The sequence below is a fragment of the Zophobas morio genome, unplaced genomic scaffold, assembly GCF_036711695.1.
Source record: "Zophobas morio isolate AGI-343-1 ecotype UQ-CSIRO unplaced genomic scaffold, CSIRO_AGI_Zmor_V1 ptg000005l, whole genome shotgun sequence".
Lineage (NCBI taxonomy): Eukaryota > Metazoa > Arthropoda > Insecta > Coleoptera > Tenebrionidae > Zophobas > Zophobas morio.
Window position 1 is genome coordinate 5283996 of NW_026972110.1, and position 14561 is coordinate 5298556.

The 14561-nt window shown below is 33.8% G+C and overlaps 1 protein-coding gene across 2 annotated transcripts in view; it reads right to left on the minus strand.

Moving 5' to 3' along the window:
* LOC135122479 (uncharacterized protein) overlaps nucleotides 1-14561 on the minus strand; it is a 100632-nt gene that overhangs the window by 57719 nt on the left and 28352 nt on the right. The window contains exon 1 of one of the 2 annotated variants that reach the window (XM_064046669.1): nucleotides 2072-2161. The exons of the other annotated variant lie outside the window; for it this stretch is intronic. The gene's annotated coding sequence lies outside the window, so the exon portion shown is untranslated. Of the gene's footprint in view, nucleotides 1-2071; nucleotides 2162-14561 lie in introns of those variants that run through there. 2 annotated transcript variants of the gene reach the window in all.

Consider the following 14561-nt stretch of genomic DNA (forward strand, 5'->3'; position numbering starts at 1 on the left):
GCTTGTATTATTGAATTCTGCGCTAATTGCCATCCCACATTGAGCATGTTGAACAAACCGCAATTTGCCCTTAACCTCATAGCGTGTACTCAGCATTATTTGTGTCACCGAAACTGTATTATTCATTTGTATAAACTACACTGCAACATGTTGCATTAATATGACTCTCAATACACCTGTGCTAAATTGATAGAGTAACAACATTCAAGCTGATACATTTAAAAACTCTTTTTGTCTAAACGTTATGCTTTAATTACTTATTAGGTCATCCTTACCTAGAATTTGTATTACAATTTTATTAATTTATCAAGGAAAACTATCAATGCAAATATTTCTCCAAATATACATTACATGTACAAAAATTTTACTTAGAACAAGTAATACCTACAGACTGTTATACGTCAACAAAAACTGACCTAAGTTGTTCAATATTTGAATATCTTTTTGATCATATTTCGTAACTGAAATACTACGTTAGTATATCAAACTGACGTTTAACAATTTCAATTTAGTTTGGCAAGCTGCATACGAATGTTGTTACGATACAAGATCAGTAAAACATTTGACTAACTAATTTGAGATCATTTTTTGGTGATCGCACATTCAATCTTTGATCTATTTTATTTTTTCATTCAAGGATTTATTTATTGTTTCTTAGTTTCTTCGTTTGAATTTTTTGATCACAAACAAGTATAAAACCAGGGTGTAATCCTCTGAAAATGGAAGAATATTACATTAGAATATAATCCAACTATTTATTCACATGCCAAAATTAATGAGATTATAAATATTCATCCTGGAAAGCGAAAGTTTTAATCCAACTTTTACAACGACATTTAAATTTAAATCACAAAACAAATGCATATAAATCTACCTATAATTGCTGCAAATTTAAAAGCATTATGATTTTAATGTTTCAAACGATTTAGATAGACTATAATTGAAGTACCTAAATGCTGTAAAAGTAAAGCACACACTGTGTCTTCGATCAGAAAGTTTTTTTTTAAACATTAACAACATAATCAAAGAAAAAGTGAAGCTGAACAGATAAAATGATTCCCAAAGATATAATAATAATTGAAGTGCGTTATAACTGATAAGTGATAAAGTGATAACACAATGGAGTAAATGTACAATTTAAAATCACAATGTATCTAATAAAAAATAAGACTGCAGTTTGGTAGAAGAGATTAAATAATATAACGGTGTGAACATGTTGCGTAGTTAAAGAAAACCAAACTTTGATACAATAACGTTGCACCCGTCTATATTTCGAAACGTAAACATAAACAGTCGAAGGTAATCATGTATTAATAATACATTTTTTCCGTTGGTTATCTACTTTATATATAATATTTCATATTGACCGACTTGGAATTTGCGGCAGCCTTATCTTTACTTTAACTTATAAGGGTTATTATAAAAAACAAAAATCGCAAAACTAAATCTGCTAATTTAGGGGCACGGGAATTTCTAAATAACCTTAAACATTTTTTTATATGGTATCTTTCAAGCTTAGCGATTTCAGGTTTTTTAATTTCCCTGGAACAAATAAAAATTTCAACGTTAAGGAAGAAGTATTTATGATTTTTTTAGTTTTATTTTACGCACTTTTTAATGATTTGTGTGGCTTTAAATGCTTGATAGATATTTCTAAAATTTTGTCTTAATACAAAAATCAAGTTGTTGCCAAATGAATAAATTGCCGAGTATGTGACATATTGACATAAGAGGATTATAATTTTATGTCGATGACGCGCGATGTAGCAAAAATTCGATTTTTATGTCTTCAAAGTTATATAAACTTATTTTTATGGCGTAATTAGAAAAAGGAGAGTGGCTCTTTCACAAGCTTAATCCTGTATCCGTTAAATTTGTATCATTCTAGGCGTATCTCATTTAATACATTATTCAAAAACCCACACATTACCGCAGCATACATACATTTCAACCAACTTGCATAAAAGCAACGTCTTTCATAGTTAACAGGCCAGAAACGTCCATAAAAAAAGTTGCTGAAAATGTACAACAACGTGCGTACCAACTCCGAGTGCTAAATTAATCCACAAACCTTTTATTTTCCTCAAGCTGGTGTAAAGCTAATATTACTTGCAAAAAGTTCGCTCACGCCGCATTATCTTTAAGAATAATCAAGTCCAACAAACTTATTACACCAGTACCTCTTTACAACCACTCCACACTGAGACAAACACAAACAACAAAGTGTTACAACACAAGTACACCTACATTCTCATACGTCATCAAAGTGCTCACTACCCAGCATTCGACGGAAGAAAGTAATGAACTCCGTAAGGGGTTGCGGTAGCCCCCACGGCAATTATGACGGTCGTTTAGATCGATGGGAAAAGTTACTCACTGCCATTAAAAATGCATGGTTTCCCAGGAGACCAACGGGTCGATCAACAAAACCATTTTGCCGCCCACGACATTTTTCGAAAATCTTATAAACTTTCTGAATAAATAACAATAGATGCTGGAGTAATAGTGTTTTTCTTGTTTAATTTAGCTGAAATTCAATATTCATGATTGTCGAATTTACGTCACAGGAAAAGTTCTGGTTCAATCTCTTACAAAGAAAAATGGATAGTAGGCAGGAGAAAGTTAGGTAATACCATTTCCCTAAGGTAAAAGTGCCATTTCTACAAACATATGGGATTTATTAACTTTAAACTATTTATATATAACGGAAAATGTACCTTTCAGAGTTTAAATATTTAAACAAAATGGCTAAAGGACCTTAAAAACCAACACATTGCATGAAAATAAAGCAATTAGTAAATAATAGTACAATAGTAGTAATAATGATGATGAGTAATGACTAATGACCGCTGCTTACCAATGCTTACTTTATTTCTTTAACTATATGAGATGATGTTATCAATTTCCCGAATGGAATGAATAAATAAATTTTAGTTCTTGTTCTACAGTGCACAAATTCAGCGAAATATGTTTGAAACTAATTAGAAAATTTATTGTTTCTTTTGTAAACTTAAAACCTTGGGTACATTAATAAGTCACAGTTAAGAGAGCATCACATGCCATACATTTTTAGTGAGATATATACTTAATAAAATTCACAGTTTGATAATGAAAGATGGCATTATTTGTTATATGTTAGGTATATGTTATATGCAACATATAAAGAATTCTATCAAAAGTTCGTGGACCAACAATATTAAACATTTCTGTGTCCCTCTCCAAAATTTATTTTTTTAAATCACAAGAATTTAGTCATCAGTATATTTGCAAAAATTATAAAAGTTTCTATTGCGTAATCGCTCAAATATAAGTTCAATTAAGTTTGTGATTATTAATGGTAACTTTTTATTTTGGTATACCTATATTAAAAAAGTTATTCCATTTTCACGCAACGGTATTACAAAAATTTGAAATGGCATTTAAATATCATCTAGAAGCTTCTTCTCATAAAAAATATCTCCTTCGAACATATTCCGATGTCAGCACAATATTTTGCAACTGTAAAAGTGTGATTTTATCCTTAAAACAGACAACTTGATGATAATTTGAGGTTTTAAGAGTTTAAAGAATGCCATGAAAATCAAGAAACACTGAAAACCAGAGCTAAATCCACCGAATAAGATTAAGGAAACAATAAATGGTTAAAAACAACTTTTGCATAAACATATACGACAAAATCTGTCTGCAGCACCTGATATTTTAATCCTTCTCAACATTTTTAGTTAAATAGATTAAAAGTGAATACAACACCCTTCCGTTTCCTTCTATGGTTCTGAAAAACAACATTGAACATTATGTTCCTGAGAATATCAATATCTTAACCTTTTCTGCAACAAAACTGACTCTGCGTTATTGGTGACACAGATTCGCTACATATTCGCTGTGCCATTTGGCGTCCGACGTATTATGATGGGCAGATGACGTGTCCATAGCCCTAGCAATTTCGGAAACCTTCAGTCCCAAAACAATCTCATATTATTAATAATTCTGAGGTGGTGCCACTTTTGCAAGTCTATAACTAAAACCGACTTTCAAGCACCTCCCCTCGAATTCAAACAGAACTAATATTTTTGTATATACAGATGTCTCAGTAAAATTCCACGACCTTATATCTTGAGAACGGACAAAGATATTAAAATTCTGTAGCCGCTGTCGTGTTTAAAGTGAAGGGGAAATCTTAATTTAGTACATTGCAAATATAAAACATATATGGCGTCGACTTGGCGACGCTACCTATATTTTTTTAAATTGCAATGTATATATGTATACTTTAAAAATTAAAGTTGAATAAAATAAAGGACTACTACCGTTTTACAACATATATAAAATATGCTATGCTAAAATAACTGCGTTTAAAACAGATCTTGTTGATTATAAAATAAATGGTCTATCCAAATCCGTTAAAAAATATAAATGTTGCGATTTAAAACAATGTAGGATTGCCTCGGGACGCCGACGTCATATGTGCCTCATAGTTACAATGTACTAAATTAAGTTTTCCCCTTCAAGCTAAAAATAATGGCGTTCACAGAATGTAATTATCTCTATTTCAAGATATGTATAACGCCGCGGAGTGTTAACTGAGACACGCTGTATATTTAACATTCATTTACGTAACGAGTAAAATAAAAATATTTTAACCCACAAAGAAATTCCAGCCGAACGTAATAATGATGGCTCAGCTCATGTAATAACGTACAAAATTTTACCCAAAACAAGTTTACAATGTAGATTGTGTCTGACATATGTCAGTTGTCTACCTCTTCATTGAATATGTGTCAACTACTTAACAACTACCAAACTATAGTTAGTCTCAAATTGTTGGGTGTACTTTAAAATGATCGTAAAATTTATAAAACAAAAGTAGAACATCAGGTGCAAAACACTAACATTGAGATTCATCACCTCCAGAAAGTTAATCAATAATTTTATTTAGAACAATGCATCAAGAAGACTTATTAAAAATATCTCCAATGCTTGTGTGCCGTAAATGAATTATGTTGTACAGAGTATTGACAGAGTTCCAACAAAATCCATAATTCTGTTAATGAACGTTTCTTGAAAACACCTCGAACAGGTCAATTTCAATTTGTAAAATGACACTTTTTAACATAAAAATGCATTTTGATGATTACCACTTATTTGTGAAATCGATTAACAAAACTATTTTACGGCTCACATGGTTTTTCTAAAATTTTACAAAACTGCATAACTTTTTCAATTTAGTTTAAATTTAATAATTCATGGTATCGTATTTACGGTACACTACGAGTTTCGATTCAATTATACAACGCTTATATTTATGCACATAATATTTTTCGATTTACATAATCCTGGCGCAAACGCTGTTGTTTTGTCAGCAGGAAGAGTTTTTCTGACGTTAGCCAGGAATAATGAGAAAAAGTAAGATGCTAAGTTCGGCGTACAAATAATTTGGTTTTTATCGTACTGCAGCTCCCTTTTCAGCAAATAAAACCACCCGAGGCTTGTAATTCGCAGTAATACTTTCGCTGAGAAGCTTTCCCCAATGCTTTCTGCAATGCGATCATCGTAAGTCTTCAAGATTATTTTGTATGTTTGTTAAAATTACTATTCCAAATGCGCAGAACGTGACTAAGCTTACAGATATATAGGAATATGGGCTCGAAAGAAAGAACACGCTGACTATTAATGTAAATTTACATTATAATACGACAAACAAATTATAATCATCTTGATGGAGATTCTAAATGCTTTTGCGGCTTCTTTCCCTATATTTCCCCTTGTGATAAATTTTCAACCTTCTACTGCCACAGAAACATCTCAGGCATTGCTATCTGTTCTTGTCCTATCCACTTATATTTTGATAAAATATTGATCAGACCTTTCCTCGAGGTTAACAGCTACTTGCCTGTTCGGGTTCCTTATTGACGATTTTGTACTAGTGCATATATCTTATTATATATTCATTTCTTCGTAGCACGTAGATTGAGTGAGTTCTGCATAATTTCGTCGTTATTTCGTCTGCAGTGAACGCTCAATGCTCTTGTTCTATTTGGTCTTTTCGATACGATAGCGTTCTAATCAAAGAATTATGGTGATACCTATGTATTTTCATCACAGCAAAGCTCTGAAGACCTATTACTTGTCACATGGAAGCTAGCCACCATAAAATTAAATTTTCAGATGCTATCTCGTACACTGAGAAATAAATTTCTTGCTTTAATTATTTGTCAACCTGTTACGTTAAATAATAATATACTGTGATTAAATAGAATGTACAGATTTTAGGAATTTTCTTCATACATTTTTTTTTTATCTAATGATCACACTATGTTAGAACCACGATATACAATACTACATGGTTAGAACATAGGTCGCAATAATTTTTTTTACAAATTTGAAATCAAATGACGATGAATTTTATAAATGAATGTTGATACAACTAAACCACCTGTAGTCATCTTTATATTCATTAATAATATTCATTCTATAAAAAACACACATTCGTTAAATTTAATAACTTAATGATCATTTAATGAAACCGGATCTATGTTGATACTACATTACTACAAATAGAAATAATCGTGTACAGTTAGAATGTTTTCATATTTCGTAGCGAAAGCAAAAAAATAGTAATGCTCCAAAATTAAATTGTCAGTGTCAGTTTCCCCACTAACATCAGAAAGGGGAAGCATTTGGGAGCAGTTGTAAATCAAATCAGCGAAAACAAAAATAAAAATAACTAGTGAACAAAAACAGATAACTTTCTTTTAAATGAACACAATAAACAAAATCGACTTACTAACACTACTAAATTAAGTCATTCTCCTGGATATGTACAATAATTTCTGGAACGTTTACTTCCAGGTGGTATTCGTTTTGTAAATAATTATCTTAATTTTTGTTTACACGAATGTATATTGTTTCCAAAATTGACTTAAACCCAGGTTTATAAAATTAGTTTTTTGTCAAAATCATTGCATTTGCCAGTCTTATTTATTATTCCCAGATATCAGTTAATAATATTACATAGTTATTGTTGTTAAATTTAGGATAATTTTTGTCTTAACCATTATGTTGCATAACTAAAATATCAGAAGTGCATTAGGTAAAAACCGATTTTTCCCTCCACCTGAAAAATGGTTTGCCTTTAATTTTAACTTCAGTTAAATTTAATGTTAAACTAGAATCATTTCTGCAATAATGTTTGTTGCAAATACCTAAAACTACAACAAATTCGCCTTCACATCGACAATGCTTAATTTATTTTAACTAACTGAGTTTTGTAATAGGATCCATTTGAAGAATGGCTCGTTTCAGGTTTTTTAAAATGTCGATTTTTCGTTTCCATCTATCTTTCAGTTCTCTTTTGATGATTTATTAGACACTCAAAAATACAGAATTGATTGCTACGAAATTTTGTATGTTATACTTTAAGGATATCGACTAGACTGTTAAATGATAACCAAAAGTTGTCTGTTCATCACCACCCACAATTTGACGACGTTCTCTAAATTTTGTTAAGTAAATTCTATTTAAATTTCATAAAATAACAGACTTCTATATTTTGGAAAAAACACTCAAAATTGATAAGAAAATTACAAAATTTATCCTAGAAAGTTCGACTAAAGAAGCGCCTAGAAGCGATTCTGCAGAAGCCTCGGTGGAGGGCTCCAGAACGAGCTCGAAGCGATAAGTGTGAACTATCGAGAAAGGAACTAATGGGTTTAAATAGAAACCACCGTCGAGAGCAGTCAGTTTTAGTTCAGTCAACGAGAGAATATTAGAGGCTAAGTTGAGTCGGAATTATAATCGGTGTGTTGTTAGTCATATAAATTTATATTACAGAGAAATTAATTGTTGATTTTTACCCACGCCGATTTTTAATTACCGATCAACGTAACAATATTATACAGGTGCAGGTTTTGCGAAAAAAATTCAAAATTCTACAATAAATTTTACAACCAACATATCTTAAAAATTACTGAATCTATTGTCTTAAAATGTACCACATTCTTTGAGGTAAGTATAAAGGTAATTTAAAGGGAACGATAAAATTTTGTTTTATACCACTATCAAAACGCTTAAAGAAAATAATATATGTAGTTTCGTCATCACAATGGATGTTGATAAAGTAATTATTAATTAATACATATGTATATGAAGGAAGCTGTAACATATACCATATACTACACAACACTTTTTTATTATTATTATTATTATTATTATACAAATCGATCGGGCAGAGGCCGAAGCCTGTTATGCCCGCGCAGTTCAGAGTGATAAATACAGGTTACATACAGGTTAAATACACATCTAAGTACTAGCGACATCTAGAGTATCATATCTAATTTTAAAACTAATAACGGAAGGACTGCTCACTATTTCGTCACGTAAAGAGTTCCAGTGATGAAAGACTCTGTTGGAGATAAAGAACTGTCGGATTGTAGTTCTAAAAACCTCTCGAAGCAATTTAAAACGGTGCCCTCGGGTTCTTTGGTCGGTATTTAGAGTGAATAGGTGACGAATTGGAGACAGCTGATTCGTCAACGCCTGGAAGGTGACAATTAAGTCGCCTCTCAGGCGCCTTTGAGTCAAACTGGTCAAATTCATAAGTGACAGCCGTTCGGAATATTGAGGACGTGTTCTACCAAACGGGACTCTTGTTGCTCTTCGTTGTACAGATTCCAGCAGAAGTAAGTCTCGTTGTAGAATGGGGGTCCAGACAGCGTTAGCAAACTCAAGGATGGGCCTCACGAAACTTTTATAAAGTTTAACAAACGTGGAGTAACTGGGTTTGCAGAAAGCCTTGTTTAAAAGATACAGCACAGAATTAGCTTTTTTAACAACACGTATGATGTGTTGCGACCAAGAGAGGTCTGAACTGATGGTTACCCCCAGGTCCTGACAATAATCCTTTTTCTCCAATTGCACGCCACCAATGCTGTACGTGAACTTGGGATTGTGTTTTCCAATATACAGGACGTTGCATTTTTTAATATTAAGAGGCAGAAGCCAGTCATGAGACCATTTAAGAATAGCGGCAAGGTCCTGTATCAAAAGCGAATTGTTGGTGCTGGTATTGTAAAGTTTGACATCGTCTGCATACATGGCAAAGGGGGATGTTAAAATGTTCTTTAGATCGGCGGTGTAGGCCAAAAAAAGTAATGGTCCCAACGTTGACCCTTGTGGTACTCCACTCTGCATCTTAACTGGTCTGCTGAAAGAATCACCCACTTTTACAGAAAACGTACGCTCGCTGATGAAAGACTCGATCCACTTGATGAGATTTCCACTTATACCTAGACACTGCAGTTTGTACAACAAACGACGTTTGGGGACCTTGTCAAACGCCTTGGAAAAGTCTAAAAAGATGACGTCGACAGAGTTGCCACGATCAACCTCTCTAGTCCAAACCGATAAACAGGTGAGAAGGTTCGATTGGATCGACTTTCCGGGGAGAAAGCCATGTTGCTCGTTCGGAATTAAGTGGTGATCTATTAAGTATTTAATCAGCTGGTCATATATTATCGATTCCATGATCTTACTGACCACGGAAGTAAGACTAATAGGTCGGTAGTTACTTGCGTCAAGTTTATCCCCTTTCTTAAAAATTGGGCGGACGGTGGCAATTTTCCAATCAGCAGGCAGAGTACCGGAATCAAAGGACTGCTTCATAAGAATACACAGTACTTCGCTGAGAGTATCAGCGCATTCATGCAAAGTCTTGGCGGTTATGAGGTCGGGGCCAGGAGATTTGGATACCTTTAATTGCTTTAATTTTTTGTGGACGACGTCTGTTGTGAACGAAATGTCGCTAAAAGAAATAGGTTTGCATATATTATTCAGCTTTGGTAAGCAACCTGAGGGTTCTACCGTGAACACGTTAGAGAAGGCGTCAGCGAAAGTATCCGCTATTATTTTATTATTATCCAGTACCTCCCCGAATGTATTTTTGAGCCGCGGAGTGGAAACAGGACCGGTAAACTTTGTTCGTATGTACTTGTACAATTTTTTAGCGTCTTTAGCTTCGGCTACGTTTTTTTCGTAGACACACCTAGCTTCTTTGATGGCTGTCGACAGTCTATTAGAAAACTCTCTGTGAATTCTGTAGTCTAATTCAGAGCCGGATCTTTTATATGTACGCCACAGGGCTCGTTTTCTATTTATTTGTTGAAGAAGCCTGCCATTAATCCATGGTTTAGTTGACGATTGTTTCACGAAAAAGGATTTAGTGTGACAGTGAAGGAGACTCTGTAGAGTGTTTTTAAAGGTGCTCCAGTTCTTGACAATAGATTCGTCAGAAAGTAGCGCTTCCCAGTTTGTTTTAGCTAGGTCATTGTTTACTGCCCGGTAGTCTGTTACTGTCCTCGTAAACGAGACAGTCCTTCGTCGAGGAGACTGGCAGATTTGTAGATCTATTTTTAGGGTTGAGTGGTCTGAAATACCAATAGGAGCTAGATAGTCAAGATTTGTCAGGGAATGGTCGTCTGAGCAAACAATCAGATCAAGAGTGGAGGGGTTTTGGTTAAGTCTATGCCTCGTGGGTTGAGTTACTAACTGACGTAGATGACTATGAGTCAGAAGGTCGACAAAAAGTTGCGAGGAGGGTTTGTAACTGCACCTAGGATCAATAGGCCAAGTTATATCTGGCATGTTAAAGTCACCGAAAAGAAGTAGTGTTGCATAGCTGTCTGCTAAATGAGATAGAGATTCTACTAGAATTTTATCATTGTCCACGACCGAGGAGGGAGGTCTGTAGATACACCCTAGCAGAAGGGTAGTGTCTTTATTTGATAATTTGAGAAATAGTGACTCAGTACCAGGTGTCTTTGTGGGGATATTGCTGACATGAAAGGTTGAAAGCACTTCGTCAGCTAAGTATATACAAACACCCCCTCCTTTACTGCCTATTCGGTCTCTGCGAAAGAGCGTATAACCGTTTAATGAAACCATCCCGTCAGGTATAGAAGAAGTCAACCAAGTTTCGGCTAATAAGATTATGTCAGGCTTGTCTTGTTGGACTAAGGCACAGAGATCATTGTATTTTGCCATAAGCGAGGCGACATTAGAATAAACTATTTTACAAACGTAAAAGTTGTTGGGTTGCATTGCAAAATCTTTATTAAAAAGTGAGATCTACAGGTTCATTTAGTAACCGGTTAAGATTTACAGTACCGGTCTTGGTCGCGTTAATGGCTTTCCTTATTTTCCGCTGTACTTTTATGCATCTGTTTTTTATGCTTTTGTGATCCAAAACAGTGTATATTTCATACAATTGATTGACAATACCTTCTGCGTCATCAGTGTACTTATATATTAGGGGTAAAATATCCTTTTCGCCATGCGCTTTCCCCATAAACTCGACCGTTTGGTTGAAGTCAAGGGGAAAAATATCGTGTTTCTCGGTGATTAGTTCTCTTGCAGGCAATAAAAGGTCAGACATAGGGGTCAAACTTTCAGTGGAATCACTTGCCTTTAGCTTTTTTGACTTTCCGTCAAGAGAAAGATCAAGAGAGTTGGGTTCTGAGGTTTCTTCATCGACATCATCAGTGGGAGGGCGCTTGTTGCTGCTAGCAGGAGCATTAAAAGAGTGCAGATCAGTCGTTGTCAAGGCCACCGGGGTTGGGGCGGAGAGTGGATTTGGAGTAGCTTCAACAGTTAAATTAGGGCACTCGTTCGCGTGGTGTCCAGTTAATTTACATTTAAAGCAAATGTCATCGTATATGAAGAAAATTCGATAATTGGTGTTCTCAAATTTAAGTACTAGCGAGGAGGGTAACTCAACCGTGTCAGATGGTTGGACATATATCTGTCTTCTAGAACTCAATACATGACTGTACTCTTTGTCTTCATCATCTAGAATAGCAGCTTTCATGACCGTCATTTGGGATAACGTCGTGAAGCCGAAAGCTTTGATCTGGTTTTCCAAGACTCTATTAGGAATTGAAGGACAAACATTTGAGAGAATAATACGACGCGCTGGGTTAATTAAACGACGTACGCAGATCCCTTTATCCTTTATGCTTATTGATGAATGGTTTGACACCACTTCATCTACCCAGAATGTGGCACTAAGGTATATGCAAATACGTTCTTTTGAGAGTTTGAAAGCGTAGATGACATTCTTTGGCGAGACAATCCTACCTATAGCTTTTACATAATCAGTTAATGTTAAGTCCGCAATAGCGTTACAAACTATCGCTTGTTCTTTTGTGGGAAATACTAGCGAATCGACAGTCATTTTAAATAGAAGTGTGGCTGTTATATGTAGAAAAACTGAGGCGACAACTGCGACGTACCGCAGTCATTCGCCTCAAACATAAAAAGGTTGGAAGACTGCTTATCGCAGTAAACAGAAAAAGCTAAGCGATAAAATACTTTAACTATTCTAGACTGCTGCTGATATTATATGAAATTATCCCACAGGGGAGACCTGACCCCGTGCAGGTTGAGAAAATTCCCTTTATTGTAAACAAAATAAGTAAATATCCTAAAAGTTAACAATAAATGGAAAGAGCTCACCAAAACGACCAGGCTAAACACAGAGAAACGAGAACAAACGTCTGCACTCGGTGACCGTTCACTCTGAATTACACTTTTATGCAACATTTTGCTCAGATTTTCATTTGGTGCGTGTATGATACCCACTTTCTAAATTTTTGATTTTTTCTATAATGTAAGCATAATATGGAAAAATACTTTTTTTTACCCCGTAAAACGTTTGCGAGATTTCAAAGCATTCGGTCTTACAGTTTCAAAGTTAAATTACAAAATGTTGTTACACAATTTTGATCGTTTTTCCAAAAATCTGGATATCTAGCTTCAAAACTCAACACGGAATCATAAACTACAAGTAGAGGGGTATGTTTTTTTATAAAATTTAAATATGTAACATTTACTATTGTAAAAGTTAGAGATGCTATCATTGTAGGGGGAATGAACACAAATTTTAGTTAGTGTTTTACCATTTACACAACATTGCCAATATACAAAATTTGGCAACAATCGGTCCGGTAGTTTCGGAGATTATCTAACTAATAAAAATCAACAGAGACAGACGATAGAGAGATGGAACCGTGAGACTTACTTTTTCCCACTCTAGTCGAGAAAACTTGTCATTCGTTGAATGGACCCTATGACAATACTTCCAAAAACATAATCTGAAATTCCAAAAATCACTCTGTATTTAAAGTCAAAAATTACAGTGCTCAAGACCATAAACGTAAAAAAGACCGTCTAGACAATATCATAAATTTCACAGAAATGGGTATATAATAATACTTATGTTATTAATGTAGAAATGATTTTAAAGATTTTTGAAGAATTAAAGACGTTTCACAAAAGGATTATACACTTTTCTTTGAATAACTAATGAATGTGGAAGAAGTTCATTAGTACGTATCACTTTTTTTACTATTTTGCACTATTTCTATTTTTTTACGATTTTATTAAACAATGTTTACAAATGGCAATTCTAACAAATTATAAAAGTAAAACTAAAATTAATTATTAATAATTACATTGACGAAAATGAATATTAATAACATAATAACACAGTTTTCATTTTCACTTATTACAACATCACCCTTGTTTAGAGAAGCTGAAGGAGAATTTTCGATAACTTCTCCAACGACTTTGAGCTGGTCCTCCAAACCAACAAGTTCATTCATCGACGGTGTTACAGTACAAATACAATGAAATATATCCAGCATTTTCGAAAAATTGTAAAATTTGATTTTGCGAATTTTATTTTTTTATGAGAATCCCTATAAGTTGAAATAAACATATAAACATATCTAATGTTAAAGTAAATGTAAAGGAGCATGCTACGCCTATGCTTGAAATGAGTTTTTACAATACAAAATTTTTTATTGACGTCATCAATATTTCTGCAAGGACACGTATATCAATTTAGATTGGTGCAGTGTAATACTAATAATAACAGTTTCCAAATGTTCCGGAAAATCAGTCGTTCCTGATTTAATCAATAAAATAAACTAACTCATTCATTAAGTTTTTGAGCCACCTGTAGAAGGAAATATAAAAAATATGAATGCAATGATTATTACAAGTAAAAACTCATCATATTTTGCACATTGTAGGTAGGGTTTATTCGGTAAAATTTGATCAAAAATTTACCATGCTTACAATAACTTCAAAACGTCTGCCATATTCTAACGCATTCGGATTCGCAGTTTCTAATTTAATCAATAAAATAAGTTGAGTCATTCATTAATTTTTTGTAATCACCCTGTATAAGCAAATATAAAAAATATGAATGGAATGATAAATCATGAGTATGGACTCATCATATTTTGCACATTTTAGAACGGAAAAATATGGACGTTTCTGGTAAAAACTCAACACAGATTCATAAATTATACGTGTAGGACTATGTTATTTACTATGTATAATTTTGAGATGACGTCATCACATTGTTGGTGGGGATGATTAGACAAAGTTTAGTTAGTGGTTTACGTTTACATGATATTCATAATACGCATATAAAACTTGACAACAATCGATCCGGTAGTTTCGGAGATTATCTGTCTAACAAATATTCACACAGACGGCGG